The following is a 15,988-nucleotide window of genomic DNA, read 5'->3' as shown; positions in this document are numbered from 1 at the left end:
TTACTATGGCAAGCTTTGCTGTTCAGACCAGGGACCTATTTAAAGACACCACTATTCAGTTGCCATCAATGTATACTGATTTTATTCAAACTGCTGGAAGAAAATAGCCTTTTGAAGGCTGATCTTATTCCAAATTTATGGACATGATGATAACTGTCAGATTCAAAAGTAGAATATTTGTCAGGAGTAATTGACTCTGCACAGCTTAATTCCTCTGCCCCTTCCATGCCATCCATAAAATGCTTGAAGGCATCTCAATTTAATACCTTAGGTATTGATTTTACTGACTATAGTTATCTCACATCCCAGTCTTAGAAAATAGTGAAAAAGCAGATTTTGGGTGGGGAAAAAAGACCACCCAACACTTCTACTGTTATTTATAAATGCACTGATTTTTAGCAAAGAAGGCCAAGTGTCAGTTTGAAATACTAGTTTCATGAGTTTTTGAGTAAGTAGGCCACATTATGCTTTATTTCTTTGAAGGTTTTGTGATTTTATGTTTGGCCATTCATGTTAATCAATAAGGCAAGGTCACAGAAGGTTCAGTGACTGCCCAGTGACCCATTCTAGGAAACATATTCCTAATAGCCACTCATAAGGATTAGAGAGAACTATGTCTAGTGTTCACCCATGGCTGAGAATAATGTCCATTCCCACTAGCTAGAGAAGAAAAGTTCATGAGACATTGGGTAAAATACTCAGAAGGTTCCTTTCTCTATAGTGGAGAGGAATTATCTTTCGACTACACATGGCTGTGGTCCTTTCTAACAAATATTGAAAGCAAGACCCAAAAGGATCAAATCATTTACAAGTAATTTTACTGCATCTCAGAACAAAGCTCAAGAATATTAATAAAAATACCAAATACTCAGCCCAACCAAGTTATAAAGAATCTTGGAAATATAACCTAAAATGAAGAAAAAACAATAATTTAAAATAAGACAGGACTGACACAGATGCTAGAATTAGTAGAGAAGGATGTGTTAAAAATTTTAAGGAAAAACATGGAAGACATAAAGAAGACAAAAACCAAAACTTTAGAGATAAAATCTATAATATCTGAGATATAAAAGTATACTGGATGGGATCAGCAGCAGATTAGACATTTCACACACACACACACACACACACACACACACACACACATACATTAATGAACATGATGCTGTAGCAACAGAAAAATATCCAAAATGAACCACAGAGGTAGGGGAGAATAATAATGGGGGAAAATGAGCAGGGAATCAGTAACCTCTGGGACAAGTTCAAGCAATCTCAATCTAATATATGTGCAATTGGAGTCCCTAAAATAATCAGTGAGAGGGAGGACTAGAAAAAATATTTGGAGACAATGGCTGATTTTTTTTTCAAGTTTGATAAAAACCATAAATCCAGAGATGCAAAGAAGCTCAATAGATTCCAAGCATGAGAGGCATTAAGAAAACTACACTAAGGCACATCATGATCAAATGCTCAAGAGTTAAAAGGATCCAGATGAAAAAAAAGATGGGCTACTTACAGAGGACCAAAAATAAGGGTGGAAGAAGATTTTTCTTAAAAACAATGAAAGTGAAAACAGACAGTATGACAAAATATTTAAAGTACTGAAGTAAAACAAACAAACAAACAAACAAACAAAAACCCCACTAGCTGACAACATAAAATCCTACATCTAGCAAAATATATATTCTTCAATGAAGCAAAAGAAATATGTTTATAGCTCATATGGAAGTTGAAATGATTCAGCACAAGCACATATGCACTGTAAGAGATGTTGAAGGCAGAAGGGAAATGATACCAGATGGGAATAGGGAATCTACACAGATGAATGAAAAACAGTAGAATTGGAAACTATGTGGATAATAAAATTAAAAATGATTGACTGTTAAACACAATAAAAATGTGTGGTAATTATATGCTATAGTGTAATATATAATGGTTAGGAAGATAGAAATGGACATATAATAGTATAAGATTTTCATAGTGTATATGATGTGCTATAATGTCACTTGAAGGTAGACTGACAAAGAGGTATATCATGAACCTTGAATCAACCAGTAAGATTAAAAAAAATAAATTCAAGTTATAGTAGGGAGACCAACAAAGAAGATTACATTGAATCATTAGAAATATTTAGCTAATTCAAAAGAAGGCAGAAAAAATAGGAAAAGGAAACAAAGAACAGTTGTGACAAGTAGAAAACAAATGATAAACTGATAGATTAATCTAGCTATGTCAATAATCAATAACTGTAAATGACTAAACACACCAATTAAAAGGCAGTGATTGTAAGATCAGATAAAAAGCAGTACTGAACTAAATTTGTAGCACTCAATGCCTTTGTTAAAGAAGAAGACAGGTCTCAAATTCCACCATAAGAAACTAGAAAGAGAAGAGTAAATTAAACCTCAAGAAAGAAGAAAGAAAATAATAAAGATCAGAGCAGAAATTATTAAAATGGAAAACAAAAACTATAGAGAAAAATCAATGAAATCAAAATTTGGTGCTTTGACAAGATCAGTATATCAAGAGACATATAGCCCACAGTGGTTAATTAGCAATATCAGAATGAGAGAGGTGACATTACTACAGATTCTGTAGATATTAAAAGGAAAATAAGATAATATTATGAACAACTTTGTGCCCCTAAATTTGACAACATAGATAAAATGGACAAATTCCTTGAAAGACATAAACTACCAAAGCTCACTCAAGAAGAACTAGGTAAACTGATTTGTCTTATATCTATTTCTAAGGATTGACTTTGTAGTTAAAAACCTTCCCTTGAAGAGCACTCCAAGTGACTTCACTATTAAATTCTAACAAATATTTAAGGAAAAAATAATGTCCTTTCTATACAAACTCTCTCAGAAAATTGAATATGAGGGACTACTTCCTAATTTATTTTACAAGGTCATTATCCTGTTACCAAAACCTGACAGAAATGAAAAACTAAAAACCAAAGTCACTCATGAATATAGATGTAAATATTCTAAACAAAATTTTAGCAAACTGAGTCCACAATATATAAAAAGGATAATGCATCCTATCTAAAAGTCATTTATGTTAAGTTGGTTTAACATTAAAATAACCAATTAATGTAATTCAAAATATTAAAAACAAAAAGTTGAAAACATAAAACTATCTCTACAAACACAAAAAAATATTTGCAAGAATCTAACTTCCTTTTCAGACTTTATAAATTCTTAACAAATGAGAAATAAAGGGAATTTCTTCAACCTGATAAAAGACATCTATGAGAAATATTTAGTTGACATATATAATAGTGAAAGACTGAATGCTTTTCCCTCAAGATCAGGAACACATTAAGGATGTCTGTCTTCATTTCTTTTCAACACTATAGTGGAATAAGTCACTCTAATAATCCAAGAGATATACATAAAAAACATATATATTGGAAATGAAGAAATAAACCTGTCTTTATTTGCAGAGGAAATGATGATCTATGTTGAAAATCCAATGAGAGCTACAAAAAAAACCTACCAGTACAAACATGTGAATTTAGCAAGGTTGCAGAACAAGGAGATCATTATATAGAAAGCAATTGCAATTCTATATACCAGCAATGGACATTCAGAAATTGAAGTAAAAAATAGTATCTATAGTAGCATCAAAGAATATGGACTACTTAGTTATAAGGTTGACTAAAGTTGTATAAGATCTGTACAATGACAAAAACAAAAACAAACAAACAAACAAAAAACTCCAAGGAAAGATATTAACGAAGACCTAAATAAATGGAGATGTATTTACAAGTCAGAAAGGACTGAATATTGTTAAGGTGTCATTTCTCCCAAATTAATCTACAGGTTCAAAGCAATATAAATCACAGTCTTTTTTTCTTGGTAGCAATTGACAAGCTGATTTTAAAATTGGATGTACAATGAGAGACATAGAATAGCCAAAACAAGTTTTAAAAAGAAAAATAAGCTTGGAGGGCTAACATTACCTGATTTCAAGATTTATTATAAAACTATAGTAATCAAGACAGTGTAGTATTGGCATCAAGATAGATACTTATATCAATGTAATATCCAAGAGAATTCAATAGAGAGTAAACAAATGGTGCTGAAAAATTGATATCCATATCCAAATAAATGAACTCCAGACTGTTGCTTGAGTATATACAAAAATTAACTGACAACATGTCACACACCCACACGTAAAACCCAAATCTATCAATCTTCTAGACATTATGGGAGAAAAATCTCTATGGCTTTGGGTTAAGCAAAAAATTTCTTAATATGACACAAAGTATGATCCATAAAAATTGATAAGTTTAACTTCATCAAAACTAAAAACTCTGCTCTCTGAAAAAATACTCTTTAGAGAAAGAAAACTACAGACTGGGAAGAAATATTTGGCAAATCATATATTTAATAAGAGACTTCCATCTAGAATCTATGAAGAACTCTTGAAACTCAATAATAAGAAAACATGTAATAGAACCGTGATATGATATTTGAATAGACACTTCTCCAAATCAGATAGATATGGCAAACATTTACATGAAAAAATGTTCAAAATCACCAGCTATTAGGGAAATACAATTTAAAGCCACTGTGTGATACTAGACATCTAGAATGACTAAAATGAAAAGACTGACTACACCATTTGGCAGTTTCTTAAGTAGTTAAACATACTCCCATGTTGTGATCTAGCCATTCCACTCCTGGTGTTAGAGAAAGGAAAGCATAAGCCCAAAGGACATATTTCATTCCTTCTTATTGCAGAATAGTATTCCATTAAATGCATGTGCCACAAATTGTTTCTTCATATGCCTGTTGATGGGCATTTGGGTTATTTCTAGATTTTTGGCTGTTACAAATAAAATCACCATGAACAGAAGCCTAAAGACATATGTAGGAATGTTCCTGGTGATTTTATTTGTAACAGCCAAAATCTAGAAATAACCCAAATGCCCATCAACAGGCATATGAAGAAACAATTTGTGGCACATGCATCTAATGGAATACTATTCCACAATAAAAAGGAATAAACTGTAGTATGACATCCATGAATCACAAAAGCTTGATACTTGGTGAAAGATGCCAGATAAAAAGACACTTACTATCTGATCCAATTTATATGAATTTTTTAAAATGCAAACTAATCTATATTTATAAAAACCTAAGTGACCAAACGACCAGTTGACTAGTCGCTATGATGTGCATTGACCACAGGGGGCAGACGCTCAATGCAGAAAGTGCCCCTGGTGGTCAGTGTGTTCCCACAGCCAACATACCGCGGCCAACCAACCTCCCCCTCCCCCCCCCCCCCGCACCTGCCCCAATCGGTCTTGTTTGCCAGCCAGGTCGAGGGACCCCACCAGTGCCTGAATTCATGCACTGAGCCTCCAGTCTATCATAACAAAAGCAGTTACTGGTTGCCTGGGGACAGGAGTAGGGACAGGAAAAGGATAGGGGTTGGAGAGGGATTACAACAGGGAAAACTTTGGGGCTGATGAATATGGTATTTCACTGTTCTGAGTGTGTTAGTGGTTTCGTATTTATCAAGTCGTACACTTGAATATTAAATTAAACTGTCAGTGAAAATACCTGAGCATCTCATGGATCAGGTGAGAATCATCCAGGAAGAAGGTAGACATGGGTGATGCCAAATGAAATGCCCTCCACATTGTACATCTCTTTGCTGTGTCTGAACATCATCTTTGGTAGCAAACGGAGGGTGATTTCACTCAAAATGGATTCTGAATTAGCTCATGCAGTGTAGGCAGGCTGCAAAGCAGAGGTATGCAGATTCTCCCCCTGAAAGGGAGATGCTCCTACAGGAACCCAGCATTCAGGGATTACCTCCTGAGCAGCCTATTGAAACCATATCACCGTGGTTGTCCCTGAGGCAGCCTTAAGCAAATGAGAAAACTGAGAAGGAACTGAAATGAATCAGTGTTTGGGAAAGCCTGGGAGCCTCACCTTTGCAGCCTGCTGACATCTCTGTCTCATTATCCCAGGCTCCAAGCTGGAGCACTCTGGGCTGGATTCTGGTCTCTCTACTGGGTCTCCGACTGGTAACTGGGTCTGCATATGCTAGTTACCCCCAATAACCACAATCTGATGGGTAATACTGACCAGAAAGAATTCTACTATGTAAGAGTTCAGGTAAGTAATGGTACGTGTAGGAAATGTATCTTGTAGGTGGTTCTATTATTAAAGTTAGACGTATTAGTTACAAGTTCTTGGAGATACTTTGGTAAAAGAAACGGCTTAGCCAGCAAGATGCCTGGAGATGCAGATGTAAATGGGAAGATGATACTGACAGTTCTGCTATAACATGATTTGTGTGTTTTTTTCACTGCTCGGTGAAAAATTGCACAATAAACTGTGTGGGGTGGAGCACATTGTTCAAGAACTTCATCATTGAGACATTAAAGAAGGTGGAAACTTAATAAAAAATATAGCACAGTTTTACGCCTTAATGGTTAAGAAATACACATGTACTATAACAAATGTCATAATTTTCCGGGAAAGACCTGAAATTTGGTGTGGAAGTGAGTGCTGGAAGACATACACTTTGTAAATATCTGTGGAGGACATTTGTGTGTGTGTGTGTGTGTGTGTGTGTGTGTGTGTGTGAGTGTGTGTGTGTGTGTGTGTGTGTGTGAGCACGCACATGTATGCATTTGCACACTTCTTTTTTTTTTAAAGATTTTTTTTGAGGGAGGAAGAGAAAGGAAGAGAGAAATATTGATTTGGCTGCCTCCTTCACCACACCAGCTATGGCATGTTTTGCACACTTCTAAGCTCCTCAGTTCAGCTGGTTGTAGCATTCTGTGTTTACTTTGTGTTTCTTGCAGGCAAAATCATGCATAAAGCAAATGCAAAATAAGTGTTATGCTCAAATTGTTCCCCAATGTATCAGTCGTACTGGAACAAATTCACATTTTCAAAACATGCGTTATTGCAGAACTGTGCCACCGTCTGCAGGAGCATTTGAAAGAAGCGTTGGTGGGGACAGTGGCTGAGGCTACATGGGAAAGGCTCTAGGGTAGGACTGAGCCCTCAGATCTCAACACTGTATAGGGACACCCACCCTTGGTTTTGTTACTGTTTTTAAGCCAGAAGTCCATGAGCCCATGACCTGTCAGAGCGGCTACGTGGGAGGGACTGGATGGGCAGCTCATTCTCCTGGTGTCTTTGTGAGTTAGACTGGGGTTTAGTTCCTACTCTTGCAGTCCCTTTTACTTTGCCCAGAGGAAAGAGAGTCAGCTGCTCCTTGATCTAATACCATGTTGTGTAGAAACATGATTCCCAGATATGTTTCTGACCTGTAATAAAAAAAACCCCTCAAAACAAACAAACAAAAAAAACAACGACAAAAAAAAAACCTTCACCAAAACGCTGACTTAATACTATCAATTCAATCAACAAATATTTAATGACTTGCTGAGTACCTACTATGCACCACATACCACTCTAGGCACTTCAGATACATTAACAAATAAAGCAGACAAAAATATCTGCCCCTGTGGAGTTTGTAGGACATTCAGATAAATGATGCTTTGTTTTTCTTAATAAGGACATAAAACATTAAAAAATCAGCAATAGCAGTAAAAACTAATTTCACTTTTAAAAATGAAGCCACCTGTATTTTCAAAGAGCATAGTTATATCACATGCAGGGGGCTGAAATCCTCTCGGAATGAAGGGCTGGTCTTTCCAGAAAACATTCTATCCGCATGTAGACTCTTAGAGACCACAGCTGCAGAGCAGGGAAGGGGTAAGCCACGAGAAAGACCCCATGTGCCTCTTGTTTTTGGCCTGTGCTGTCAGAATTAAAGCTGTCTCTTGAATATTAAAACTCAGAGTCATGGATAGACCTTGAGAATATTATGCTAAGTGAAATAATTCAGTCAGAAAAAGCTAAGAACCATATGATTTCACTTAGATGTGGGATATAAAACTGAAACTCATGAACACAAACAGCAGTGTGGTGGTTGCCAAAGGGAAGGAGGTGAGTGGGTGAAGGAGGGTCCTAATATGTGTGATCTAGGAGATTAGACTTTGGGTGATGGGTACATGGTGCAATATACAGGTCTTATAACGTAGAAACCCACATCTGAAACCTATATGATCCTATTAAGCAATATCACCCCAATAATTTTTTAAAAATTCGTTTTTTTTTGTTTTTTTTGTTTTTTGTTTTTTATTTCAGAGAGGAAGGGAGAGAAATAGAGAGATAGAAACATCAGTGATGTGAGCGAATCATTGATCAGCTGCCTCCTGCACACCCTGCACTGGGGATCAAACCGGCAACCCAGGCATGTGCCCTTGACCGGAATTAAACCCAGAACCCTTTAGTCCACAGGCTGACACTCTATCCACTGAGCTAAACCAGCTAAGCTGCTAGGGCAACATCCCAATAAATTTTTTTAAAAAAAAGCTCAGAGAGTTGATGTGGCCTTTCAGTTGTGGAAGTACCCTTTGGCTAAATTATATTCTTAGAATACCCACCCCAAGGCCTTCCTTGCTGGGAGCCTTCTCTCGCTACCTCTCCTCAGAAAGGTAACTGGCTTCTTCTGGCTAGAACTTTCCTTCCTTGTCCTTCCAGTCTGAAAGCTCAGGTATTTGTGCATCAGGTTACCTGTTCATCCAAAGCGCCTGCCGTGGTCTATAACATGGCCCTGCTCTGTGGCGGTTTGCAGAATGAGGACACTTGCGTGTTTCAGGGCTCTGCGGGTCGGGATTCAAGGCTCAGCTCCTGGTCCTATTGGTGAGTCACTAAACTTTTCTAAGTCTTGGTTTCCTCATCTAAGGATAAAGATCATGATAGAACAGACCGCAGAGTGTTAGGGAAAAGCTTAAACAAGATAATGTAGTTAGTACACTTGAGCACATGGAAGGAACTGGACACACAGCTCTTGCAATCAATTTCATGCAGCTCCTCTGAGACATCTCTCTTGGTGGTTGCCCACGGTGACAATGATCCTTTCCCTCTGGGCTGGAGCAGTTTATTATCCATCTCTCCTTGGGCATTTAATCACATGTTGCTTCCTATGGAGTTTAACATTCAGGGTGAATTGCCTTATTTCCACATAATGTTTGCTGTCAGTTTATTGAGCTCTACAATAGCAGATGTTGAACCAGACACTCCCCAAATATTACTATGTTTAATCCTCACATCAATGGAAGAGGTAGGGCATTGTTATCCCATTTTTCAGATAAGGAAACTTCAGATCAGAGAAGTTAAGTAACTTGCCCTAGGTAGCACAGTTAGTTAAGCACAGAGCAATATTGAGAAGCCATCCTCCTCTCTCTACCCACAATTGATATTGCAAAACCTCAGAGAGAAAAGGTTAGGGTGTGCTATAGGGTGTTTATAACCATAGGGAGGTTGACTATTAAAATGGAATTGGAAATTGACTCAGATAACCCCTTAATCTGCCAATCTTCCCTCCAGAGTGCTTCCAAGCAGGTAGATTCCATGGCTGGGTGTAATGGTCAGACAATGAAGTTAACACTGCTAGACAAACATACCCCAGGGATTAGAGCAATTACAGGGCTTTGTAAACAAAGGAAAGGAGGGAAGGTCAAGACTTTTCCATTTTCATCTCCATCCCCAGTTTGGAGCAAGAGCTCACCGGCAATGTGCATGCCATATATCTTAATATTTTAAAGCTGCACATTAAGCTAAAACTGTTAGTGCAAATTTTTATAAGAAATTATTATTTGAGAACTTCGCACCTTTTTATTGCTATGGAGGCAAGCTTCTGGTTGTAACTCTCTTGAAGTGAGAAGTGAGGGTGTAGACTTATTCCTTAGGAAGACCCCCTTGCTCTATTCTGCTATTATGATTTATGCCTAAGCCAGAGTGTTAGAATTTATATTGAGGAACTATGAACACGTTAGTTAAAGAACACATTTTCCTCTTGTGGTTATGTCCATATAGTCTGCAGAGGGTCCTCGTCATACTAATGCTGGTTTTGCTTTGCCTAAAGAATAATTCTGAGTCTGCCATCTACAGAGACTGTTATCAAAGGGGTCTGGGCATAGACGCTGACATTTGTGATTGGCTGTGGTGGGGGCCTGCCCACCCGCCCCAGTAGCTGCTGAAATTGAGCTGTCAGACCAGGAAGATGAAATGCTACTTTGTTCTATGGCTTGAGCTCCCAGAGGCAACATTTCCAGGCCATTTGACATTAGTTCAGAGAATGGGAAAGTATTTATCTTCTTTCCCCCGCTTCTTTCTAAAATGTAGGGGGGAAAATGTTCTCTGCTCGTTGGTAAGTTGGAAGTGTCAGCTCCCCAGGACGGCTGCCTGCATGTTTGAGGGGAGATGTTTACCAGGGTAGCTGGTGGTTCTCAGAGATGCCAGCTCCGCCCCTCCTGGGAGTATCAGGCACAATGTCCCAAGCATCAGCCCTTAAGAAGCACATCACATACCGATCATCTTTAAAGCAATGTTTCCTGAAGAGTGTTCCTTGGGACATTAGTTACACATGGTGCTCCAAGGAAAGAAAGATACTGTGGAAAAAAAATTGTTTATGTTGCCACATGAGCTTGAGGAAACACTGCACGCTATATCTATCTTCTTTCTGTTGACACAGAAGTCATATTAGTATTTTAAGGCTCTGAGGATTTCTATAGGCAAGATACTTTTCAAGCTTTGTTTAAGGTAGAATGCATTAGAATTTTTGCATTCTCAGAGTCCCACCCCGAACACCATCGAGCAAGTTAGATAATGTAGGAACAGACTCATGGAGCTTCCCCAAGACCAAGACCTTTCTCCATGGCCATGCTCAAAATCCCTTCTAAATGCATTAGAATTTTTGAAATTTCTATTACACTTGAGAAAGCATGGAGATAAAAGATACAGTGGCAAGTAAGGCAGATGGATCTTATGTGGGCTCCAAGAGCTTTAGATAGATGATAAACAAGTAAAAACAAACAAACAAAAAAACAAAAACAAAAAACCCCACCCCAAACAATAAATAATTACCCATTATGATATACGATATGAATAAACAAGCAGGGTGCATGAGTGAGGGATAGTGGGAGGGGTGAATCTGATGGAGGATAGGGAGGGACAGGCCACTCCAAGAAATCAAGTTGTAGTTGAGAACTAAAGCAGGAGAAGGAGGCAGTCATGCAAAGTATGGGAGAAAGAGATGGGGAAGCATGTGCAAAGGCCTTGAGGTGTCACGGGTCTAAGAAATACCACATGAAGATCTGAGGCCTGTGTAACCTGCCCTGTGACTAGATCAGCTCATAAGATATTTACAAAAGGCCTGGTACAAAGTATGCAATCTAAGTAGATTTTGTACCCTTCCTTCCTTTGTCAAGGGATTTTGAGCATGGCCATGGAGAAAGGTCTTGGTCTTGGGGAAGCTCCATGAGTCTGTTCCTACATTATCTAACTTGCTCGATGGTGTTCGGGGTGGGACTCTGAGACTGTTGACCCCCCTCAGAGTGCAGAAGTTGTGTCTTTATAGCTCTTTGGTTGAAGCCCCCCAATTCACATCAAGCCTTGCAATTTGGACTCATTCAAGATGCAACAATGAGAGTGCAAAGAGGTTAGACATCCTAATCAGGAGTTCTCAAGCCCTAGTGTATGAGAGAGACCTGGAGAATTTGTAAAAACCCACAATCCAGGGCCAGCTTCCCTTTTCCCTCTCAGACCCACCCTGGGATGCTTCATACATCAGGGTCCCAGACTACTGAGTAGACCTCCAGCACACACTCTATCCTGGTTCTGGCTTGCTTAGCCGCAGTTCCTGTATTTTTTTGATTTATCAACTCTATTAGGAACATCTTACAGGCTATAGTAAACCTTGATTTAGAAGCCATTCTTTTGTAATCCACTGTGGCTATGATCCTCATATTTGAAATATGGTATTTAGTGGGATAATAAATCAGGAAACAGACTTATTTATGAACTCTGAAAACAAGAACAAGGCCACGGAGTTTCCACAGATAGATGAAACCCACATCACTGAGAAGCCCATCAGGTTGGAGCATGGTCTTCCCTAAGCCCGGTCCGATTCCCTGTTCTAAAGGGACCCTCCACATGTAGTTTTGAGTCCTCTCTTCTCCTGGAAGTTTCTCTCCGTCCCCCCACTCCCCTTTGGAATATAAATAAACTCCCGTCTTTCTCATTCGAGGAAGGAAAATTCTCTCTTGTCCCTGACTATCTTTCTTGATGCTGAGCATGCTCCCTTACAGGAGTCTAAAAGACCTCAGTGGTGACTCCCTCCTCATGCTGCTGTTAGTGTTAACCCCAGCTCCTTAACAGGGTTTCCAAGGCTGTGCCTGAACTGCCCTTGCCTACCTCTCCAAGCTGGCATTTTGCCCCTAACGCCCCTGCTTGCTGTACTCCAGCCATCCTGAAATCCTTTCATTTTACCCCCACCTGCCTCTCTGTGACTTTCTTTATTTTTAAAAATATTTTAATTGATTTTTTTTAGAGAGAGGAAGGGAGAGGGATAGAGGGTTAGAAACATCAATGAGAAGAGAAACAGTGATCATTGCCTCCTGCACTCCCCCTACTGGGGATCGGGCCCTCAATCAAGGTATGTGCCCTGACCTGGAATCAAATGGTGATCTTTTGGTTCATGGATTGATGCTCAGCTACTGAGCCACACTGGCCAGCCCCCCTGTGACTTTATTAACAGGATCTATTTGTGTCTGCATGTTCATGTTTGTTTATTGTCTGTATCTCCCTCATTAGGATAAAAGCCTAGTGAACTTAAGAATCTTATCTGTTTTGTTCCCTGGTATATTCCTAGAATCTAAAACAGCACTTATTTACATATTTATTATTCAAATGAACACATTTGATTATGTTGTCTCATTTGCTTGACTGCCACCTCTCTTATCCTCTTTATATGTACACTTTGCCTGCTAACTCGTGGATTTTTGGCCCCCTCAGAGTGGAGAAGTTGTGAATTCCCAGCTCCTCTATCACTTTCCCCAGGAAGCACCATGTCACTTCCTCCAGGAAAGATGACCTGACTTTTCAGGTTTGGGATGAGTTTCTCCTCTTTGCTCCAAGAGTATTTATCACTTCATTACAATTGTCTGCTTATTTGTTTTACTTTATAGTCTATAAACTCCAGGGGTGGAGACAAGGGCCCTGGATTCCTGTGTCTCTTTTGTATTATAGGATCCCTCCGACAAGATCTAACATAGTACTTGAACTTGGTAGGTAAGCAGTAAATATTTATTGAATAAGAGGTTTTTAATTCTCTATCCCTCTTCTCTCATATTGATCCCAACTTCTCAAGAGTGGTCTTTGCTTAGTGTCAGTCTACTGCCAGTTCACTCTAGGACCTGCCATTGGACTTCTCTGAACAAGAGACTTGTGAATTCCATGCTGCCAAACCCAGAAGATACTTTCTAGCCCTTATCTTCTTCGTCATCCCTGTGGCATTGAACTCAGCCACCCAGTCCTTCTTGACACTCTGTCTATAATGGGAACCATGGTGCCAGGCCCTATGCTGTGCCATGCAGAGGCATTTTGGTGAGCAGATACCAGGAGGTTTCAGTGGCTCGTTGGCAAATCCCTGTAGCATGAGAAATGGGTGATATGGAAACTTAACCTCACACAAGAAAGGGGCTTTCATAAAGACTTTGCTATAATTTGGGGGTTATAAATTCTAATAATTACATTCTTCCTATCAATTCTGACCTGACAACACAGCACTGTCACCATTTGCATCTTTAGGGCAGGAAGGGAGAGGAGTGTGTGTGGGGGGTGTTGAGAGGGAAATGAGGCTTGCTGCATGATTCTAGTTTTGGGAGGGGACCTCACATTTATATTTCCAAGAATTCATGAAACATTCTCCTCTATGACCTGCAGTCAAAGCTCTACAATTCATACTTCTGTGTTTTGAATACCAGGTAGTAGGAAACAGACATTTTCCTCCCTCCTTTCCTGCTTCCTAGATATTTCTGGAAGCAGGTCTGCTTAGCAGAGGTAGTGTGACTCAATTAGGTGGGCAGAAAAAGTACAAAAGAAAACCATTATGCAAATGTCACCCACTCACGGGGGAGGGTGACAATATAAGCTTTTGAAAGTATTTCCAATTCTATTTTAACATTGGACCTTTGGATGATTGTGATGACCAATACAATGCCTCACTGCTCTTTGCCTTAATATTGCTCTTGATTCTCTTGTCTCTGTGAGGGTCCACCTTCCTCTCTGCTGGTGGTCTATTCCTTCTCTTGGGGGTGGGAGAGTCATGTGTTCTACTCTCTTGTATTTTAATAGAAATTACTCGAGGCCCATGGTCTTCGTTTCTTTTACAACTTAGGTTTAGAGTTATCACCCTGGAATTGAAGAGAAATTTCTTTCCCCACATGTGCTACATCTGTAGAGAAAATTGGTTCCACCCCATATTATTCTTCCCAGGACCTCATTCCATTTGCCATGTGTTCATTCATTAGTTCATTTATTCAGTCACCCAACACGGCTATGGATATGAGGACCCAGGGAAGATGATCTGTCATTGGCTGGCTTTTCCTTTCTAGGGCGAGGAGCTTTGGAATGCAGACACTAATTTTGTCTCCAGCTCAAAGGCAAAGTTCTCTCTGAGTGCATGGCAAGGTTAAAACGACCTCTCTTCACTGAGGAAAAAGGAAGACTTGATGGAATACTTATTTCTGTTCCATCAAGTGTGTTTCTGGGGACATCATCCATGGAAAAGTGTGGTAATTGGGGATCTGCAGTGATATGTCATGTAGGACCGGAGCCTCCAGCATTTCCACTTAGAGTCTGTGCGGGCTGCCTTTTCCCAGGCTACTGGAGCTGCCAGGGTCAGGACTTAGTGAGAGCCTCTTGGTCTTGTCACCTTCAGTTATACATTAGATCAAGGCTCGGATGTAGGTTCTGGTGCCAGGAACTATTCTGAAACAATTGGAGAAAATAGAGCAATTTTTCAGAGTCAGGACAAGTGGAGAGACCTGGGGGAGGAAGGAAACTTCAGGGGAAACTGGTCTCGGAGTCAGAAGATGATATGCTCTGGCATTGCTGGCTTCATTTTCCCAGGAGGGTTAGTAGCAAGGTCCTCGAACTGGTCAGCGCTAGGGTCCTCCTTAACATCTGGGTGCAGGGATCTGGCCTAGTGGGCAGCCAGCCGCACTCCCCTGTGTCTCTAGTCTATGGCTTTTTGTTGTTTAGATAACATTTTCCTTGAGGTACAATTCATATGCCATACAGTTTACTCATTCAGAGCACAACTCACTGGTTTCTAGCATACACCCCGAGTTATGCCACCACCATCACAGTAAGCTTTAGGACATTTCCATCACCCCCCCAAAAACCTTGTATCGAACCTTTTAGCAGTCACCTCCCATTTTATATCCTCCGCCCCCTTCCCCCAGAACCACTGGTTTGCTTTTTATCTCTTGCTACAATTTGCAATTATACATTTAGTTGGTTTTTATCTTCTTTTTTTTTTTTTTTTCCTATCTGTCACTAACACTAGACTGTGGACTCAATTTGGGTAGGAACGATATCTGTTTTGTCCACCACTCCAAGTACACAATTCACATGTGTTAAAAATAATAGAGAAGTCAGTCGCCCCTTCCCCGCCTGTGTGATCACCTTCTGCCACTTTCTTATGTCTTCTCTCTAGATTACATTTTTATTTCCTGTCATTGAATTTATCCTTCTGGCTCCCCTCTTGGAGTATTTTATTTCTTCAGTCTAATAAGAAATGATAATAATAGCTTTTATTTGAATAACATGTCTGTGTTTTATCCCAGTTTGTTGAAATATAATTGACATATAACATTGTGTAAGTTTAAATCTAATATATATATATATATATATATATATATATATATATATATATATATATATATATATATATATAGGCCCAGAGCACGAATTTGTGCATGGGTGAGGTCTGGCTGGCCCTCCTCAATCGGGGCGGATTGGGACTGGGCCTGTCGGGAGGAGGAGATGGCTGGAGGTTGGTCCCCAGATTGAGGTGGGGGGCTGATTGGAAGCCA

Source organism: Pipistrellus hanaki (assembly GCF_964339955.1).
Source record: "Pipistrellus hanaki genome assembly, chromosome: 4".
NCBI lineage: Eukaryota > Metazoa > Chordata > Mammalia > Chiroptera > Vespertilionidae > Pipistrellus > Pipistrellus hanaki.
Note: the sequence above shows the minus strand (reverse complement) of the source record.